Source organism: Silene latifolia, chromosome X (assembly GCF_048544455.1).
Source record: "Silene latifolia isolate original U9 population chromosome X, ASM4854445v1, whole genome shotgun sequence".
Taxonomy (NCBI): domain Eukaryota; kingdom Viridiplantae; phylum Streptophyta; class Magnoliopsida; order Caryophyllales; family Caryophyllaceae; genus Silene; species Silene latifolia.
Genome location: NC_133537.1, coordinates 193,762,651 through 193,771,929, shown reverse-complemented (window position 1 = coordinate 193,771,929; position 9,279 = coordinate 193,762,651).

The window sequence follows — 9,279 nt, the reverse complement described above, 5'->3', positions numbered from 1 at the left end:
AAGATGCCTTATTGCAAGGCAAGGTGGGGTTTGCCAAAATGGCAATGCATCCAAACATTTAAGCACACAAAAGCTATTAAAAGGTTGCATCTACAAAAGAATAGCCACTTTCCTCATCTAAGTGGCGGAAATCATCTATAAGGGAAGCAATTTAAGGGCACACACTCCATCATAGATATTATTTCTCCTAGGTACTAAGTCTAAGAGGATACAAACAAGTCACCTCCAAGTTGTGTTAGACTAGGCTACTTTCGTTCACAATTGCTAAATGCTTTTGTCAAGGGTGATCGAATAGGGTGGAAGGATGATCCTTATGACGTTAGTGGCATATGACATGACAAATCTCGGATTCTCTACAAGTTTTGAAGCCAAGGATCGTCCCAAGCTCAACAAGGTGGCATAATAAAAATGATTTTTGGGAATGAAGTGCTCATGTCAATCAAAACAAAAAGAGTGGATTTGACTAACTTTCAAAACTTGGTCCTCATTTCAACTTCCGCATTTCACATTTCAAAACTTTGAGATGGGGATTGTCCCTCATTTGCAAGTGTCCTTTGCTTTCGCCAATCGCTTATTAGGCAACCGATTAACCTCTAGACAATAGCTCTTGGGGTGATAGTCACTTCCTCCTTGGGCGGCTGAATTCACAACCGTGTGGTGGCCCAATTTAATGGATCCCGCACCAAAGCACATTAAAGTGGTACGGCACTATCAAATTTCTCGGCAATTTCAACGATTCAAAACATTTTGAGGTCTCTTTGGCAGTTAAAAACGATTTCACATCACAAAACTTTTGAAATGAGCACTTTCAAACTTATTAGAGAAAATTATTTTTGGGTCGCCAAACCACCAAGTCAATCAAGGTCCCCTAGAAAAGGGGATCAAGTCCATATCACATCATAAGGGTGGATAGGTGACACACATGCAAACCCTTGACTAGGCCTTCGACCATGGGACAAAAGATAACACATCCTAGGTGTGGGAAATATCGGTATACTTCCTCTATAAATTTTCGGATTATAACGAAATTATAATTATGAAAAACTAGTCATAAACGAATTTATATAAACAAAAGAATGGAGATTAAGAATTAACCTTTAGTCCTAGAAAATATGGCCTAAGAACAAATATCTAATTGATATTCTCCTAATTGTTGCACCCAAGATGCTATGAGAAATGCCCCTCAATTTGCTAGAATGAGATCCCCAAAATTGTTATGAAATTTTTAGGGTTTTTGTGTGAGTGATGAGAGAAATTAGGTCAAAAAAATTGGGAGAAAAATGATCTCCTTCCTCTCTTAAAAACCGTGCCAAGGGGAGTGAATAGGGGAAGATTTTTTTCTTCCTCTTTTTACTCTCATTTCGGTTTCAACAACCACAAGAATAAGGAGACAAATCTTCTTATTTTTGGTTATTCTCTAAATGTATAAAATGTGTATTTTATTTCAATTGTCATATTTATGTCGACATGTATTAATAAGTCTGCACACAACAGATTGTAGTGGATTTATTAATACCGGTCTGTCAACATTTTATTATGACAATTCCGCATAATATATACATTAACTATAAATATTACATATTTATAATTCGCTAATTAAATATAACAGGTTAGGTTTAATTACGAATTAACATCTTAATTCGTTAAAGCTAACATTATATACATTAATTAAATAAAACAGTTTATATTCAATATACGAATTAACAATTAATTCGTCACAGCTGGTATTATTTAATTGTATTAAATAATCGTCTAATCATCACATTGACTAACTGTTTAGTCAAATAGATGGACTAACCATTTAGTCATATAAGGCATCAATGTAATTGTATTTTCATACAATCACATCTCTCTCACACACATCCTTTAGGTGTGTGGTCGGACTCACTTGGAGGTTTAGTTTTCGATACTTGTCGTTAGGAGCACCTAGACCAAAACACAATTTATAACTCCACAAACAACTCTACAATTAGTAAAGAGGCAAGTAAAGGTCGGATCTCAAGGGACGGGAATTGAGATGAGATTTTCAATTGCAACTAGAGGTGTCTAAGGGTGTCACAATTTGGGGTTTGAAGTAGAAGATCACTAAACTAAATAGCAATAAAAGTAAACAAGCGTGATGATTAAAAAGGGGTGTAAACAATTGATAAAAGGCACTAGGGTGTCATGGGGTCATAGGGGATTCATGGGAATTGATCATACGAACATATTCTCAAATTATAAGCAAGCAATTATTGTTGTGATGGATCGAGTTGGTTTATATCTTACAATCCTAGGAAAGTTTGGGTCCCGGAGCCGAATCGATTAGATTGTACAACACCTACAAGTCGACTTAATCTTCCCTACTCAACTATATGCATGGTCTAATGAGACTCGAGTTGGTTTATGTCTTACAAGTCTCATTGAAAAGATAAGTGATGGGTAAAAAATGCAAGGATTCATAGGCTCGCATTTCATCAAACAAAACATGTGCATAAGTTGAGATCACAACAAGCAAGCAAATAAACTATGAAAACATATTAATTTAAGCATGAATCACCCCCCATGTTGATTTCCCCTAATTACCCATTAACCATAGCTAAGAAACTACTCACTCATTATCATGTTGAATATGCTAGCAAGGTTGTCAATCATACCAACAAAGTAAAACATGATGAATAAATGAAGATAATTAACAATAATTAAAAAGAGATTAAGAGAATTATACCTACTAATGATTCCAATAATAAAGCAAAGAATAATCGAAGTACTTGATGATTGATTGGACGGTTGTAAATCTCCCAATAATAACCCAAATAATCTTTAATTACCCAAAATGAAAGATGAACAAGAGAGATTAAGGAAATGAAACTTGTATTAAGACTTGATTAAATATTGATTACAAGATTAAAGAGAGATTTGATTGATATTAACTACACTAAAGATTGCTAAGAAGAACATGATCTTCTAATTAGCCTAATGGGGTATTTATAGTGGGGATTAGTTACATAGATTAGGATTTACTAAGAGCTTAAATGACGATTAAGTCCTTGAGGAATCGCCGGTCTCAAGGGAGACTCCGGTCTCCTTTTTGCCGGTCTTAGAAAAATATGCGCATCCTTCCTTGAAACTTGTAGAAGACGAAATGGCTGACAGACAATCCAAGCGTCCAGGGCACGGGACGGGCGGATTGTGGAGATTATGGACGGGCGGATTAAAGGGAAGACGGGCGGATTGTGGTGGTTCTGGACGGGCGTCCAGCTGGGGAAGACGCTCGGATTGCCCTTGCTGGACGGGCGTCTTGTGGACAATCCGCTCGGATTGTCTTACAACTACTTTCTTTAGTCTTTTCTTCCTTTCTCTTCATAAAATCCTTGAGGATTTCCTCGGGGATGCAAGGATCTTTTCTCATGATTGCCCATCTACTATAGTATGTACAAAGGCCTTCTAATCTTGTCTTCTCTTTGATGCTTGGTCATTGAATTCAATCAATTTTGCCAAGAAAAAACAAGGTTTGCACTCCTTTCCTACCAAGGAAACAAAACCTCAAAGAATATGCAAAACAAACGACTAAAGACAATAAATGACATTGGTATGCACTAAAAAGCATGGGAACAAGGCTAACTCGGGGACTAAATATGCTCTAATTATGGTCACATCAAATATCCCCAAACCAAACCTTTGCTCGTCCCGAGTAAAGAGGTGACAAAGACTAGGACCGTTATTTAAACTAACCTAATAGCATAACCGGTATGAGACAATTAGCGGGTCACACTCCGCCCCTTCAACTCACAACAAGCCAACCATGAGGTAGGATGCCTTCTTGCAAGGTAAGGTGGGTCTTGCCAAAATGGCGACACATCCAAACATTAAGCACGCAAAATCAAGTAATGGATGCATCTACAAAAGAATAGCCACTTTCCTCATCTACGTGGCGGAAATTATCTACAAGGAAAGCAATTCAAGCGTACACACTCCTTCATAGATGCAATTTCTTCAAACTACTAAGCCTAGAAGGATACCAATAAATCACCTGCAAATTGTGTCAAGCTAGGGTACCTTTGTCCTCAATCGTTAAATGCTTTTGTCAAGAGTAGACTCCCTATGGTGTTAGAAACACTGGAGGATCACGGAATTCCCCCTCTTGCCTAAAGAAGAAGAAGGGTCGTCCCCTCTCTACCATGCACAAAAATGGATACGATGGATAAAGGGATTGATAGATATTTGAGTTTCATTTTGGGAGTTTGCTTTTGTTTTTGTTTTTCCCCCCAATTTCATGTGGTATTTGACATTTGAGAACACTTTCTTTTGCCATTTCTTTGATTTTTGGCATTTCAACACTTGACAACTTTTTGCATTTCTTTGAAAAATTTTCAAGGTCACCCCATATGTAGTGAGGGTGCCTTATATTTGGAGCATTAGGAGTCTATTTTTGCTCCTCTTTTCATTTGATGCATTTTGCAAACTTTCTTTTACTTTTCATTTCATTGAACTCAAATCAATTTTCTTTTTGTGCCCATTCCCTTTGATGACAAAAATGTGGTAGAACATGGATGATGGATGCATGCATGGTTTCAAGGGTCACCTTGGAATAAACGGTAGCCAAGGAGTTATCACACCACAAAGTATTCTTGACTAGGCCTTAATCCATGGGTCAAAGGATACTAGCATGACACATCCTAGGGTGTATTACAAGTATTCTAACAAGGAAAGTCTTAAGAAGAAAAAGCATCTACTAAGGCCTATATACACTTGTCAAGCTTCCCAAGTAGACGGTTTCGCAAAATTTTCTAACATGCAACTACATGCCATGATGAAACTAACACATATACATCCTAATGCAAATGATTCTACCAACTAATATGCCATATAATCTAAATGCAAGTCCTAAATTCACATTGTTATACCGCATCAATCAAAATAAAGCCACGTAGTCATTAACATAAAGAGGAAAAAGGAGATTGGAAAGACCATACCATGCGGTCTTCAATATCCTCATATCTCGGATGTGGCGTAGTCGATCAATGTTAACAAGGATAGAACAAACACAATATATAATTTAATATATACAAGTCTACACTACAAAGGAAATGAACTTGTTTTTGGATTTTTATATTTTTCAATTTTTTTTTTGATTTTTCGAATTTTTTTTGATTTTTTTGGGTTTTTGAATAAATGTTAAGTTAGAATTTCCCATCCCCACACTAATATGGGAATTGTCCTCAATGTCCAAAATGATTGGAAATTATGCAAGTATGATGACTGAATTCTATACTAAATGCAAGCTATACTAATCTACACTACATGATGCATGGGTTTTTGTTTATGACGGAGAGCGTAATTTAGATTACCTCCCATTGTGTATGCATGTACTTCCCCAAACCGAGATAGACATTATTTCTAATGTCTTAAAATATGGGGTAGTTCATGCACACAAGATGCAATGCATGAAGCTAAATTGTCATTTTGGATTTTTCAAACGGGAACAATAAAAGAACACCTCAATGTGGCCGAGGTGTTAGTCCTCATGTTTCTAGGACTCTCCAACTATGATCAAGATAAAAATAAATAAAACAAAGAAAGAAGTAGACAAACCTCAAGAGGGTAGGAGCCTCTGAAGCTTGCTAGTCTTCCACCATATCATCATTGTCATCATTTTCCTCCATAGAAGCGGACTCATCACCACTTCCCTCTTCACTTCCTTGCTCACTTCCTTCATCATCTTCATTAGCCTCTTCTTATTCATCATCTACCTCATCATCAACACCCTTATCATTATCAACCTCATCATCGACATTCCCATCTTCACCCGGTCTTTCACCCCTAGATGTGATTGGAAAGAAGACTTCCCTATCCGCTCAACTAGGCAAAGGACATGAAGGATTAAGTAGTCCTTGCCTAGCTAAATGAAAGAGGGGTGGATATTGGCCCAAGTATGCATCTACTCGATCATTGTAAGCTTGTTTATGCATCTCTTGCATAAGTAGAGTCATGTAGTCATTGCCCACTTCAACACCTTCGGGTTTGAACTCTTGATATTTGAATGGGTAGGGTGGTGTGGCAATGTAGGAGGAGGGCTCTTCAATTTCGCCCCTTTGTTGACGGATGATGTACTCGGCGCCTTTTGAGAGTGGAAGTAGGTAGTTTGTTCTATGAGCACTCAAGCGGCATACCTTGGAAGCCAAAGTGAAAGATCTAGCATAATTGGTGAGCCACCCATAGTTTGTGTCAAGAGGATTATGCTTGACCCACTTGTACTTGTTAATCATGGCATCCATGTCAATGAGATGACCTCCTTTGATCGCCACATAGGTGTTATCCTTGTTGAAATTTGAATCAAAGTACTTGGTCAAGAGAGTAACTAGACCTCCATTTACGATAAAAGCGGTGCCTTCCTTACCACAATCAACATTGAGCCATCTTTCCACCAAAAGCCTTAGAGCATTGTAAGGCTTAGTGAATTCCCTTCCAACATTTAAGGCCGACTCAAGTAGAACAAAATCGAGCTTTGTAAAGTGCTTAGTGTCTTTTCTTGCAATTATAGTATTCCCGATGACTTTGTGCCACACTCTAATGCCCGGATGGTGGACTAATAGAGCGCGACAAGCATGAAAGGGCTCAAATTTCTTCCCGGAAATCGCCTCCCAAAGAGGAGCGGGGTCATACTTTATGGGCATCTTATGATAACAAGGTGTATCACTAAAACCTAATGCTTTACTCAAAACATCAAAGGTGATGCGCCTATTCACATTGGCAAGGCGAAACTCGATGTATGTTCTAGTCTCTACCTTAGTCACTTTCAATGAACTTAGGAATTCCAAGGTAAGGGAGGGGTATGTCAATTCTCTTGTAGTGAACAATTTTCCCAACCCCATGGCTTCAAAGAAGGCTTTTGTTTGTTCAAGGACACCCAATTTGTTCAAGGCATCTTCACATATGAATTCGGTGGGTATAATGGCTTTCTTAGCATACTTGGCAAATGTATCCCTATGGGAGTTAGAAATGAAAATTACCTCCGGATAGTTTGATAATTGAGCAATTTCCGGAGTTGTTGTTGTTGCTTCCAAGAGATGATCTTGTTGTTGTTGAACTTCCAAGTTTGCATTAGCAACCACCATAGCCATTGAAGCTTTCTTTGCTTGAAGGCTTGTTGCCTTTTTGAGAGTGCCTTTGCCGTGAGTGCCTTTGTTGACCCTTTTGTTCTTGCCATTGATGATTATACCAAGAAAAGATTGAAAATCATCAATTTCCAACTATGGACAAGGCCCTCGGGGACTGCGTCCTCGGGATCCACTCTAGGCATAATCGACTCGAGGTTCTTTCGAATTGAATTAAGACAAATTAGAGTCGCCACCAAGTTTTTTGGGAACTTGGAACCGTTCAAGTCAACTTTACACCTTTCATCGAAAAGCATAAAGCCAATCGACTACGAGTGATTAAAGATAAAGACTTGTACCCTATATCACTCGATTTGAATGACTCTCGTAATCCAATGGTATTTTGACGGATCCACAAACCATAGATCTTGAGTAAGGGGTGAGGGTACGTGTTAGGAAGCCCGTAAGGACACCTAACCCCGCCCGTCAATAACGGCCTCTACTAAGTCAAGTGTCGGATTTCAAACAAGGTCATAGCTACTACGATATATGATATGCAAACATCGTTTTACAACCCTAAAATGTGAAGTTTCTATGTTGATTTAGATGCAACTAAACTAACTTTGTCAAAGTTGTAATTTAGCATGTGGGTTGATTGATCTAATAACATATAAACGAAACAAACAAGGCTTGATGGGAATGGGGGAGCAGTTGGGATCTATCCTATTACAACCCAGGCATTTCATGCCGACACAACGATAAATTAAAGATACAACTCGATATAAATACAATCGCTATATACAACACCATACATGACACATTACACGGCCATTCGACCTAGAAAAACGTGCACAAAGGGGTGGCCCATGGCTTACATGACTCACGGCCTTGGGTCACTCCTCGTAATGCGTGCTTTCACTTAATCTTATCGAATTAGTCATTTGGTCACACGCCAAAGCATGCATTAGCATAAATCGGGCCATGTTGCTTTAAACAACATGCGATTTACTACGCTCTTACTTGAATTGGGGCACAACCATCTAACCAAACAAGACTAAGGTTTTTGAAAGAGGTTTTGACTCGATAAAAGAAAGCTAACTTGAAAATTACAACTCGACGAACAAACGATAAATTACAAGCGACAAAACAATAAAGAACGAACGATGTAAAACAAACTAAACAAGAAAGACCAAAGGACACGGCCAAGCCTCACGGCCTAAAGCCACGTCCAATCCTAGGTCCTAGGTCAGGTTCATTAGTTAGATCAATTGATTGCGAAACAAGTTCGAAGGCGGGCTAGAAAACAAGTTAGAAACGACGTTGATCGATCGAAAAGATGTCTTGTAAACGCGTATTCTACACGGCCTAAAGGGGTCAAATTAGGTCAAGTTCGCTAATTAATTTAACTCATCGAGTGTTAATAAGACGGTGCTAATCACGCACTCTTATACTAGCGAGAAATTAGGTGAAAGAGAGAGATGCATTCAATTAAGTTACAGAATTGTTAGTTGATTTTTAAAGCTATGTCGATGCCACCTAACGTGTCTAATTAGGTTATTAAATTGATCTAATGTCGTCTAATTGAGTCGTATGTTAACAATCAGAGGTCGAACTAACATGTGAATGGTCCTAGGGTAGGTCGAATTAAACGAAACAAGAGAGGGGTCAAAAGCGAAGAGCGAAGTTAGAATTCGTTTTATTAATGCCCTACCTTGAACACGAGGATATGTAAATGAGACGGGGGTTACGACCGACTGACGTAGTGGATTTCTTTTCCATATCAAGTCAACGCGGGTGTTCATGGTGGTACTTTAACTCATACTCGGACTAAACTAGTTTCATAGTTAATGATAACAATCGATAAACAAAATAAAACGAAACAATAAAAAACAAACATAAAAAAACGAAATAAAAGGGAGAAAGAGGAGGATTTGATGCACCCTCAACCTACATGTATCGTTGACACCGTCTTGGGTCGTAATCGATGGTAGATTTTATCTCGAGAGGCCGTCGTCGACGAAGAAACAAAGCAAACAACACGTTTTTTGCAAATCTGGACAGCAACTTTCAAACTGCGATTTCTCTCTCGTTTCACGGTGAAAATTCGATTTAAAAGATGTTTTGAAAACTAGAAAGAGAGGAGAACATAGATCTTAAAACAATCCCTGCTCGTTTTGAGTTATTGGGCACGAAAAACGAACAC